This window comes from Rhincodon typus, chromosome 4 (assembly GCF_021869965.1).
Source record: "Rhincodon typus isolate 14 chromosome 4, sRhiTyp1.1, whole genome shotgun sequence".
NCBI classification, from domain to species: domain Eukaryota; kingdom Metazoa; phylum Chordata; class Chondrichthyes; order Orectolobiformes; family Rhincodontidae; genus Rhincodon; species Rhincodon typus.
This window is the reverse complement of record NC_063335.1, coordinates 26,939,855-26,949,681: the sequence shown is the minus strand read 5'-3', so window position 1 is coordinate 26,949,681 and position 9,827 is coordinate 26,939,855. Positions and strand designations below refer to the sequence as shown.

General features: G+C 42.9%; 1 protein-coding gene across 1 annotated transcript in view; it reads right to left on the bottom strand.

Moving 5' to 3' along the window:
• Positions 1–9,827, bottom strand: part of ncoa2 (nuclear receptor coactivator 2) — a 243,177-nt gene that overhangs the window by 134,994 nt on the left and 98,356 nt on the right. The gene's annotated exons all lie outside the window — the stretch shown is intronic.

Here is a 9,827-nt window from a genome sequence, read left to right as displayed (position 1 = left end):
GTTCCAGTACAAATGCAACACTGTCATCTAATCGGTGATGTGATATTTGCTGAGAGATGTCCTGACTAGTTTGGATGAGACCATTTTATGTACTTTCCAAACTCATGATCGCTACTATCTAGAAGGACAAAAGCAGCAGATAAATGGGAACACCACCACCTCCAAGTTCCCCTCCAAGCTACACACCATCTCGACTTATAAATATATCACTGTTCCTTCAGCATTATTAGGTCTAAATCCTGGCATTCTCTTACTAATGGCATTGTGGGTCTGATTGCAGTAGTTCAATAAGGCAGCTCACCACCACTTTCTCAAGGGCAACTAGAGCCAGGCAATAAATGCAGACCCAACCAACTGCACTCATGTCCCACCAGACAATAGAAAAAATTGAGGTTGTTGAGGTTGGTTATTCTCTCCACTCATCATATTTCTGTTTGATTTTTAAAAGGGGTTAAATTTATATTGCATAAATTGGAAATTCTGTTTATTATTGTACATGCTTAAGAATTTAAAAAATAGTTAACTTTTTTGTTACTGAAGGAATATGGTGAGTTGCTTTTATCCCAGGTGCTGGGCTTCACATTTCTGTATCTCTAGGAATAGTGGGGCTTAATTTCCAAAACCTTAGAATAGAACAAAAAATACTGCCCTATTAATCTACTTGTGGTCACCTACATAAGTGATAACATTATCAACACCTTCAAAAATGATACTTCTACAACAATAAATTCCCCAATGCTCAGTTAAGGTTACATCAGGACCCACTCAGTTGCAGGTTTTGGTTCAAATGTGGGCAATATGCTAAATTCCAGAGATGAAGTGACAATTAATTGCCTTTGACATGAAGGCAACATTTGATTTGAGTGGCATCAAAATGTTGCTACTATGAAGTGATATTTCCTACTAACACTATGCTGCCAGTCCAAATTGATTTCCAGCCTATCCTACATGGAGAAGTGTGTGTGAATGCCACATAGGACGTAAGTACCAAGGATTAGCTGATCAAATTATGTTCATTTCTTTGTAAGCAGAGTACAAACAGGGTTTTGCAGGTGCAGCTGTTTGAATGCAAACAAAATTCCTACCATTCCATGTGGTTCTGTCACTGGGCAGCTGTTGCTCAATAATCTTGATTGTGTTAATAACTAATGACCAATATATGGTAGTCCATTAATCTCTTACTGTGGCTCATTTATGCTTTCTAAAACTACCTACATTCATAGACAAGGACCCATTCTCTGCAAACAAAAGAAATATGTTTAAGCCTGTGCACATTTGAATTACTAAGGTATTTAGGGAGCCTTTAGCTCTCCATTGCTATCTCCATGCCAATGCTTGGCCATTCTGATTCAACTCACCAATTGGCACCCTTTTTTTTCCTGTAGTGTAATTTGTAATGGTTTGAAAATTTGGCATTCTTGTGAATTGCCCTGACAGTTACAAGATGAAAATCTTCAAGCACCGTGTATGTCTTCTCAGCAAAATAGAGTTCAGTTGCAATTGTGCAATGTTATCCATTGGCTGGAGTTATGTGCAACACAAAAAGATGCTTGTCATTCTTAAAGCATTCTAAGAAAAAAAAATCATCTAACTGCTTCATCAATGACTTTCCCACCATCATAGAGTAAGAAGTGGGAACGTTCACTGTTTGTACAATGTTCAGCACCATTCATGATTACTTAGATACAGAAGAAGTCAATGTCCATATGCAGCAAGATCAACAGTATTTGGGTTTGGAGGCCTGTAAGTGATGTAATATTGCCCACCACTTGTGTGTCAATATTTGCAATAATAGAGAATCTGTGATCTCCCCATGACATTCACTACCATTGCTGAAGCCCTCGTCATTGGATATGCAGCGGGAAAATATACTATTTGGCCTAACTAGTCCATGCTGATGTTTATGCTGCATTAAAGTTTCCCCTTTTTTTTAATTCATCTAATCCTATCATCCTAACGCTCACTTTTCCCTCAAATCTTCTCCCAAAGATGTTTTTAGTACATTAGTAGCAAGAGCATAACTCAGGAAAGGATGGGGCCTATCTGAATGTTACCATGAGAGACCTTTTTTTAAACTATAGACTGAAAATGGAAAAAAAAGACTGCTTTAAAAAAGCAAAAGATGACAGTACGAGGAGTCATTTGCAGTTGTGTGGAAAGAAGTGAGGCTAGCTGGGGCATACGAAACAATGTTAAGATTTGGGGATGTTGAGTCCAGACAAAGTTGAACCATTCATTGTGGGTTCAGGAGAACTCCTAGAGCAACTAGCCTCTGATTGGTCAGGTTCCAGTTTAATCAGACTGAGGGAAAAGAATCAAACAAAAAAAAAAAGAAGCAACCTGCAGTTTGCTGCATAAATCTCTTCCCACCTCACCCTCTCCACCCGCTTTGTAAAGTTGTCCCCTCAAATTTCCTATCAGAAGAGCAAAAAAAACTACGTACAAAGATGCTGAAAGAAATAAATCCTATAAGTCAAGGGCAATCGGAAAGACACTTCTAATTAAGCAGTCGGTGAACTAAAGATTGATCATTTCTGTGCAGATAACCTCAAGGCATTATTGAAGAAAAGAAGACTATGAAACCAACCGACCAAGTTTTGTGATTTTGGACTGGTGTTCTTTATTTTCCTCTCCACTCATCATATTTCTGTTTGATTTTTAAAAGGGGTTAAATTTATTTCGCATAAATTGGAAATTCTGTTTTTTATTGTACATGTTTAAGAATTTAAAAAATAGTTAACTTTTTTGTTGCTGAAGGAACATGGTGTGAGTTGCTTTTATCCCAGGCACTAGGCTTCACATTTCTGTATCTCTAGGAATAGTGGGGCTTAATTTCCAGCACACTGCTCCACTAGGTCATGACAACTTTTGTGTGAATGCAAAAGATGTACACAGGGTTCTTAACTAAGACTTTGTCTTCACAAAGGAGAAGGATGTTGCAGACATTCTAGACAAATAGGAAGTGTGAGATATTAGATACAACAGGTGTAACGTGTTGAGTACTGCAGGGACTGATCCTTGAAGGTGGATGAAACCGGTGAATGGATTGGATTCAGGCTGTTAAAGGAAGCCAGAGATCATATAAAGGTAGATCATTTACAGACATGAGAGTGGTACCAAAGGATTGAAGGTCTGTGAATATTGTATCATTGTCTAAAAAGAGCACCTGGGGTAGGCCAAATAATTATAGGCCGGTCAGTCTGACTTTAAAAATTGATGAATTATTAGAAGTTTGAGAGACAGAATAAACGATCACTTGGAAATACACACAGATAAAATGGATGCAGGATGATTTTGTTAAAGGAAGGTTAATGTCTTAGTAACAGTTGCATTTTTTGAGGAACAAATAGAGGATTAATAAGGGTAGTGCAGTGAATGCTGTCTACATGGAATTTAGTGAGGCATTTCACAAGATCATGCAAGTGTTGTGGCACAGAAAGAACCCACTCAGCCCTTTGTGTCTAAACATGATGCTCAAATGAGCATCATTGGCAGTAAGCATTCTTCTGCTTTCCCCCCGTTTCCTTGCATTCTATTTGTATCCAAATAATCATCTAATTCACTCTTGAATGCTTCAGTTGAACCTTCCAGGCAGTGCATTCCATACCCTACCTATTCGCTTCAATTCTTGATTCATTTACAAGTGAGAACACTTTCTCCCTCCCGACCCTAACCAAAATTCCTCATGATTTTGAAAATGTCTGTCAGATCTCCTTCTAGCCTTCTCTCCAAGTAAAAATAACAGTCAGAGATAGCAAGAACTGTAGATGCTGGAGTCTGAGACAATACAGTGTGGAGCTGGAGGAACACAGCAGGCTGGGCAGTGTCAGAGGAGCAGAAAAGTTGACATTTTGGGTTAGGACCCTTCAGAAATGGGGAAGGCAAGGGGGCTGGGGAAGGTAGGTGGGATGGTGGCAGGCGAGTGCATGTAGGCAGTTGTTGGGATTGGTCAGTGGGATGGGAGGGGCGAATAGGTGGGAGTGAAGATGGACAAGTTGTGTCAGGTCAAGGAGATGGGGATGAGAGGGAGGGAGGGTTGGATGGGATGAGGGTGGGGGTGGGGAGATTTTAAAAGTGGTGAATTCCATGTTTAGGCCATTGGGCTGTAGGCTCCCGAGGCGGAATATGAGATGCTGCTCCTCCAGTTTCCGGGTGGTCATATTGACACTGGAGGAGGCCGAGGATGGACATGTCACCCAGGGAGTGGGAGGGGGAGTTAAAATGGTTTGCAACCGGAAGGTGTTGTCGTTTGTCGTGTACAGAGCGCAGATGCTCTACAAAGCGGTCTCCAAGCTTTCACTTGGTCTCACTGATGTACAGGAAGCCACATCAGGAGCAGCAGATGCAGTAGACCACATTAGCGGATGTGCAGGTGAACTTCTGTCTAATGTGGAAGGTTTGTTTTGGGCCTTGAATGAAGGTGGGGTGGGGAGAAGGTATAGGGGCAGGTGTAGCACTTCCTGCGCTTGCAGGGAAAGGTGCCAGGTGTGGTGAGGTTAGTGGGGAGTGTGGAGTGGATGAGGGAGTCATGGAGAGAGCAGTGCTTACGAAAGGCAGATAGGGGTGGGGAGGGAAATATCTCTTTGGTCGTGGGTTCGGATTGTAGGTGGTGGAAGTGGCAGAGAATGATACATTAGATGCAGAGGTTGGTGGGGTGATATGTGAGGAAAAGGGGGATTCTGTCTTTATTTTTGCTGGTGGGAGGGGTTTTGAGTGCAGAAGTGGGGGAAATGCAAAAGATGTGGTTGAGGGCATTTTCGATCACTGGGGGGGGGGGGGAAGTTGTGGTCCTTGAAATAGGAGGACATGTGGGATGTCCGGGAGTGGAACACTCCATCTTGGGAGCAGACGCGGCAGAGGTGGAGGAATTGGGAGTAGGGGATCACATTCTTGCAGTAAGATGGGCGAGAGGAGATGTAGTCTATGTAGCTGTGGGAGTCGGTGGGCTTGAAATAGATGTCAGTTTCGAGGTGGTCACCAGAGATGGAGATGGAGATGGAGAGCTCCATGAAAGGGAGGGCGGTATCAGAGATGGTCCAGGTGAATTTGAGGTTGGGGTGAAAGGTGTTAGTAAAGTTGATGAACTGTTCAAGCTCCTCATGGGAGCACAAGGCAGCGCTGATACAGTCATCGATGTAGCGGAGGATGAGGTAAGGGATAGTGTCAGTGTAACTGCGGAAGAGGGACTGTTCCACGTATCTTATAAAGAGGCATGCATAGCTTGGGCCCATACGGGTTCCCATGGCCACCCCCTTAGTGTGTAGGAAGTGGGAGGAGTTGAAGGAGAAGTTGTTAGGGGTAAGGACGAGTTTGGTTAAGCAGATGAGGGTGTTTGGTGGAGGGGGACTGGTTGGGCCTGCGGGAGAGGAAGAAGCGGAGGCTTTTAGCCCATCTGCATGGGGAAAACAAGTATACAGGGATTGGATGTCCATAGTGAAGATGAGGTGTTGGGGTCCAGGGAATTGGAAGTCTTGGAGGAGGTAGAGAGCATGAGTGGTGTCCTGGACATAGGTGGGGAGTTCCTGGACTGGGGGGGAGAAAACAGAGTCAAGGTAAGCGGAGATAAGCTCAGTGGGGCAGGAGCAGGCAGAGACAATGGGTCAGCCAGGGCAGTTGGGTTTGTGGATTTAGGGAAGGAGATAGAAATGGGCAGTGCAGGGTCGGGGAACGATGGGGTTGGAAGCTGTGGGTGAGAGATCACCTGAGGTAACAAGGTTATGGATGGTCTAGGAGATGATGTTTTGGTGGTCAGGAGTGGGATCAGAATCGAGCGGGCGGTAGGAGGAGGTGTCAGAGCTGGCGCCTGGCATCGGCAATGTAGAGGTCAGTGAGCCATACCACAACTGCACCTCCCTTGTCCACGCGTTTGATAGTGAAGTTAGGGTTGGAGCGGAGGACTGCATATTCTATGGGGGAGAGGTTGGAGTGTGTGAGAGGGGTGGAGAGATTGAGGCAATCGATGTTGCGACAGCAGCTGGATATGAAGAGATCGAGGGAGAGTAGGAGGCTGTGGGGTGGTGTCCAGGGGGATGAGGTTTGTTGGAGGCAGGAGAAGGGGTCTGCAGAGGGTCAGTTAGACTCAAAGAAATAGGCACATTCAGATATGAATGGAATTCATTGACGTGTGGCGCGGGGGTATGAAGGTGAGTCCTTTGCTGAGGACTGACCATTCGTCCTCAGTGAGGGGGAGGTCTTGGTGGGGGGGATGGTGAATACCCAGCAGGGTTTGGGGCTGGGGCTGGGTGTAGGGCTGGAGCTGGGTGTCCCAACTTCTTTAATCTATCATGATAACCAAAATTTGTCATCCCTGGAGCCATTCTTGTAAATCACTTCTGCACTCTCTCCAATACTTTCACATCCTTCCTGTAATGTGATGCCCAGAACTGCACACAATACACTCAGGTCTGAGTGTGTCTCATAGTTCCAAATTTTGTGTATTTTGAAATTGGCCCCCGTTCACCAAGATATAGGTCATTAATATTTATCAGGAAAAGCAAGGGTCCCAATACCCACCCTTGGGGAGCTACACTACAAATATTCCAGCCCAAAAAAAATCAATGACCGTTACTCTCTGTTTCCTATTGCTTAGCCAATTTTGTATCGATGTTGATACTGACGTCTTTATTCCATGGCCTTTAACTTTCCCCACAGGTCCAATGTGTGGCAATGTATCAAACACCTCCTAGAAATCCATGTACATAACTGTTACCCTTATTGATCCTTGCTATTAACTCCTTCAAAAACCTCAATCAGATAAGTTAAATATGATTTTCTGCTTTAGAAATCCAGGCTGACTCTTATGATCTCAAATGGCAGACTGGTCTGAACAGTGAAAGCCCAAGGTTTCCAAGGGAATGTGACAAGATGGATCCAAATTGCCGAGGAACAGGAAATAATAGTTGACTCTACCATCCATGGAAGAGATAATTATCAGCTGCATGTGCACTATGGGATCTCTGGAATACTGGGTTATCTCTGTAGCCAGGTATTACACATCTGTGCAGAGACTGATGTGAATTGTGCATGATATATGTTTTTGGATCAACTATTTAAAGTGAAATTTACATGTCATTTGTCTGTTAATTAATGTATGATTTGTTTTAAATGAATCAAAAGGAGCTTGTTGTTCATTGATTGCGATGTTCTGAGAAAAACTTCTGGATTGCAGTGCTTAACGTTCATGTGAAAATGTGAAGACATTTCTTAAAATCACCAAGGCTTTCTTTATCGTTCAAAGTGATGAATGAATACAGCATCATCTCAAAATCTAAATATGTAAATTATGTGATGACAAAAGGATTCATAAATGAAAGAGATAGTAAGAACTGCAGATGCTGGAGTCAGAGATAACATAGAGTGGAGCTGTAGGAACACAGCAGGCCGGGCAGCATCAGAGGAGCAGGAAAGCTGAAGTTTCAGGTCGGAACCCTTCTTCAGAAAACCTGAACCCGTTATCATACATGAAAGATTTGTGATACAAGATTTTGTGAATATGATCACAATTTAAACTAATAAGTGTGTTTCCTACGTTTTAGGGAGTTTAGAATGGAGATGGAGATGAGTTGTGTGCTGGAGAGAATGGTGTCCCATGGGAGTAGAGAACTGCACTATTGGATGCAGATCATACAATTGACTCTCACCACTTCCATTTCCATTTGGAAAAACTTGCCCCTTGTACCATTCCGACATTCAGTTCTGCTGATTGACAGTGTAGCTATCTCAATGTTTTTCAGCAGAACAGCCAGAATGGTTAATGAAATCTCTGCTGCTCAATTAATATCTAAATTATCAGGCTTTTGAAATTCACGTTGGTTTGGCAATGACTAAAATCACCGTGGGATGGTAGCAATAAACATTCCATAAACTAAATTCAAGTTGAAGACTTGACCTTTAAATAATATTGAGCACAAAGAATGCCAAAACGAAATGGAAAACTTAAATCATTGCAATTAAATCTACAGTTGAGGACAGCACACACAGTTTTTAAAGTTGAGTTGCATTTTAATCTTTATTTTACATTTATAAATTTGGTTTTGATTATGCACCTAAGAGTAAATATAAATCTTGAAGTCATTTTTCCAACATCCAATAAATGAATTAGTGCAAATTTATTTCTGTACTTAATTTCTTACAATTTCCGAATAGATTAAAGGTCTGGTTACTCGACCAGACAGGTACGTGAGCTGTTAAACCACTTGAATTAAGAATTTTGCAGGTGAATCCTCAATTAATCAAATTCAATTAAATTAAACTGAATTAAACTTGCCCTTGCTGTTAAATAAAAATAGTAAGATTAACAGTCAGTTTTATTTTTTTGAAACCGATCTGATTCCTTATTTAATCCAGCCACCAGCATTCCAGTTAATACACATTCCCTCTGTCAGAGTCTGGAAAACTCTGTAGGTATATGATATAACTGAATAAAGAACTCTAAATACTGGAAATCTGAAACAAACAAAAACAGAAATTGCTAGAGAAACTCAGCAGGTCTGGCAGCATCTGTACAGAGAAAACAGCCATACCGTTGAGTTTAGTACCCATAGTACCAATTTACACACAACCCCCCCACCCATAAACTGTTTTCTTCAAGCATACATCTCATGTCCACACTGTAGGCTCACAATGGAGTAGTTACACTGTCATTAAGTAGCTGTGTTATATTTCAGTGGCTTAGACATCTATTTACACCACTGCCTTTGTGCAGGACACAGCAAGTTGATGTCTGAAATTTTGATATCTTTAAAGATGGCAGTTTTTTCCTGCTATTATAGTCTGGAGTTGATATAAGAAGTTTGAAAAGGACTATTGTCTTATATATTAAGCACAACATCTTTCTCAAAAGTAGCATATTGCAGAAAGAGTTAATATTATCTATGCCTCTAATCCTAAAGTCTGTTATGTAGCTGAAAAAGATGGATAATCTGAAGAAAGCCTTGAATGCCAGGTACCACACCAAATATACATTCATAACCTACAAATTATTTTTGTAAAACAAGCTAGCTATATGATATAACAAGGTGTAGAGCTGGATGAACACAGCAGGCCAAGCAGCATCAGAGGAGCAGGAAAGCTGATGTTTCGGGCCTAGACCCTTCTTCAGAAATGGGGGAGGGGAAGGGGATTCTAAAATAAATAGGGAGAGAGGGGGAGGTGGGTAGGAGATGGATAGAGGAGAAGATAGGTGGAGAGGAGACAGACGTTCAAAGAGGCGGGGGTGGAGCCAGTAAAGGTGAATGTAGATGGGAAGTTAGGAAGGGGATAGGTCAGTCCAGGGAGGATGGACAGGTCAAGGGGGTGGGATGAGGCTAGTAGGTAGGAGATGGGGGTGGGACTTTAGGTGGGAGGAAGGACAGGTTAGGGAGACGGGGACGAGCTGGGCTGGTTTTGGGATGCGTTTGGGGGAGGGGAGATTTTGAAACTTGTGAAGTCCACATTGATACCATTGGGCTGCAGGGTTCCCAAGCGAAATATGAGGTGCTGTTCCTGCAACCTTCGGGTGGCATCATTGTGGCACTGCAGGAGGCCCAGGATGGACATGTCGTCTGAGGAATGGGAGGGGGAGTTGAAATGGTTCGCGACTGGGAGGTGCTGTTGTTTGTTGCGAACCGAGCGTAGGTGTTCCGCAAAGCGGTCCCCAAGCCTCCGCTTGGTTTCCCCGATGTAGAGAAGGCCACAATGGGAACAACGGATACAGTATACCACATTAGCAGATGTGCAGGTGAACATCTGCTTGATGTGGAAGGTCTTCTTGGGGCCTGGGATGAGGGTGAGGGGGGAGGTGTAGGGGCAGGTGTAGCACTTCTTGCGGTTGCAGGGAAAAGGGCCGG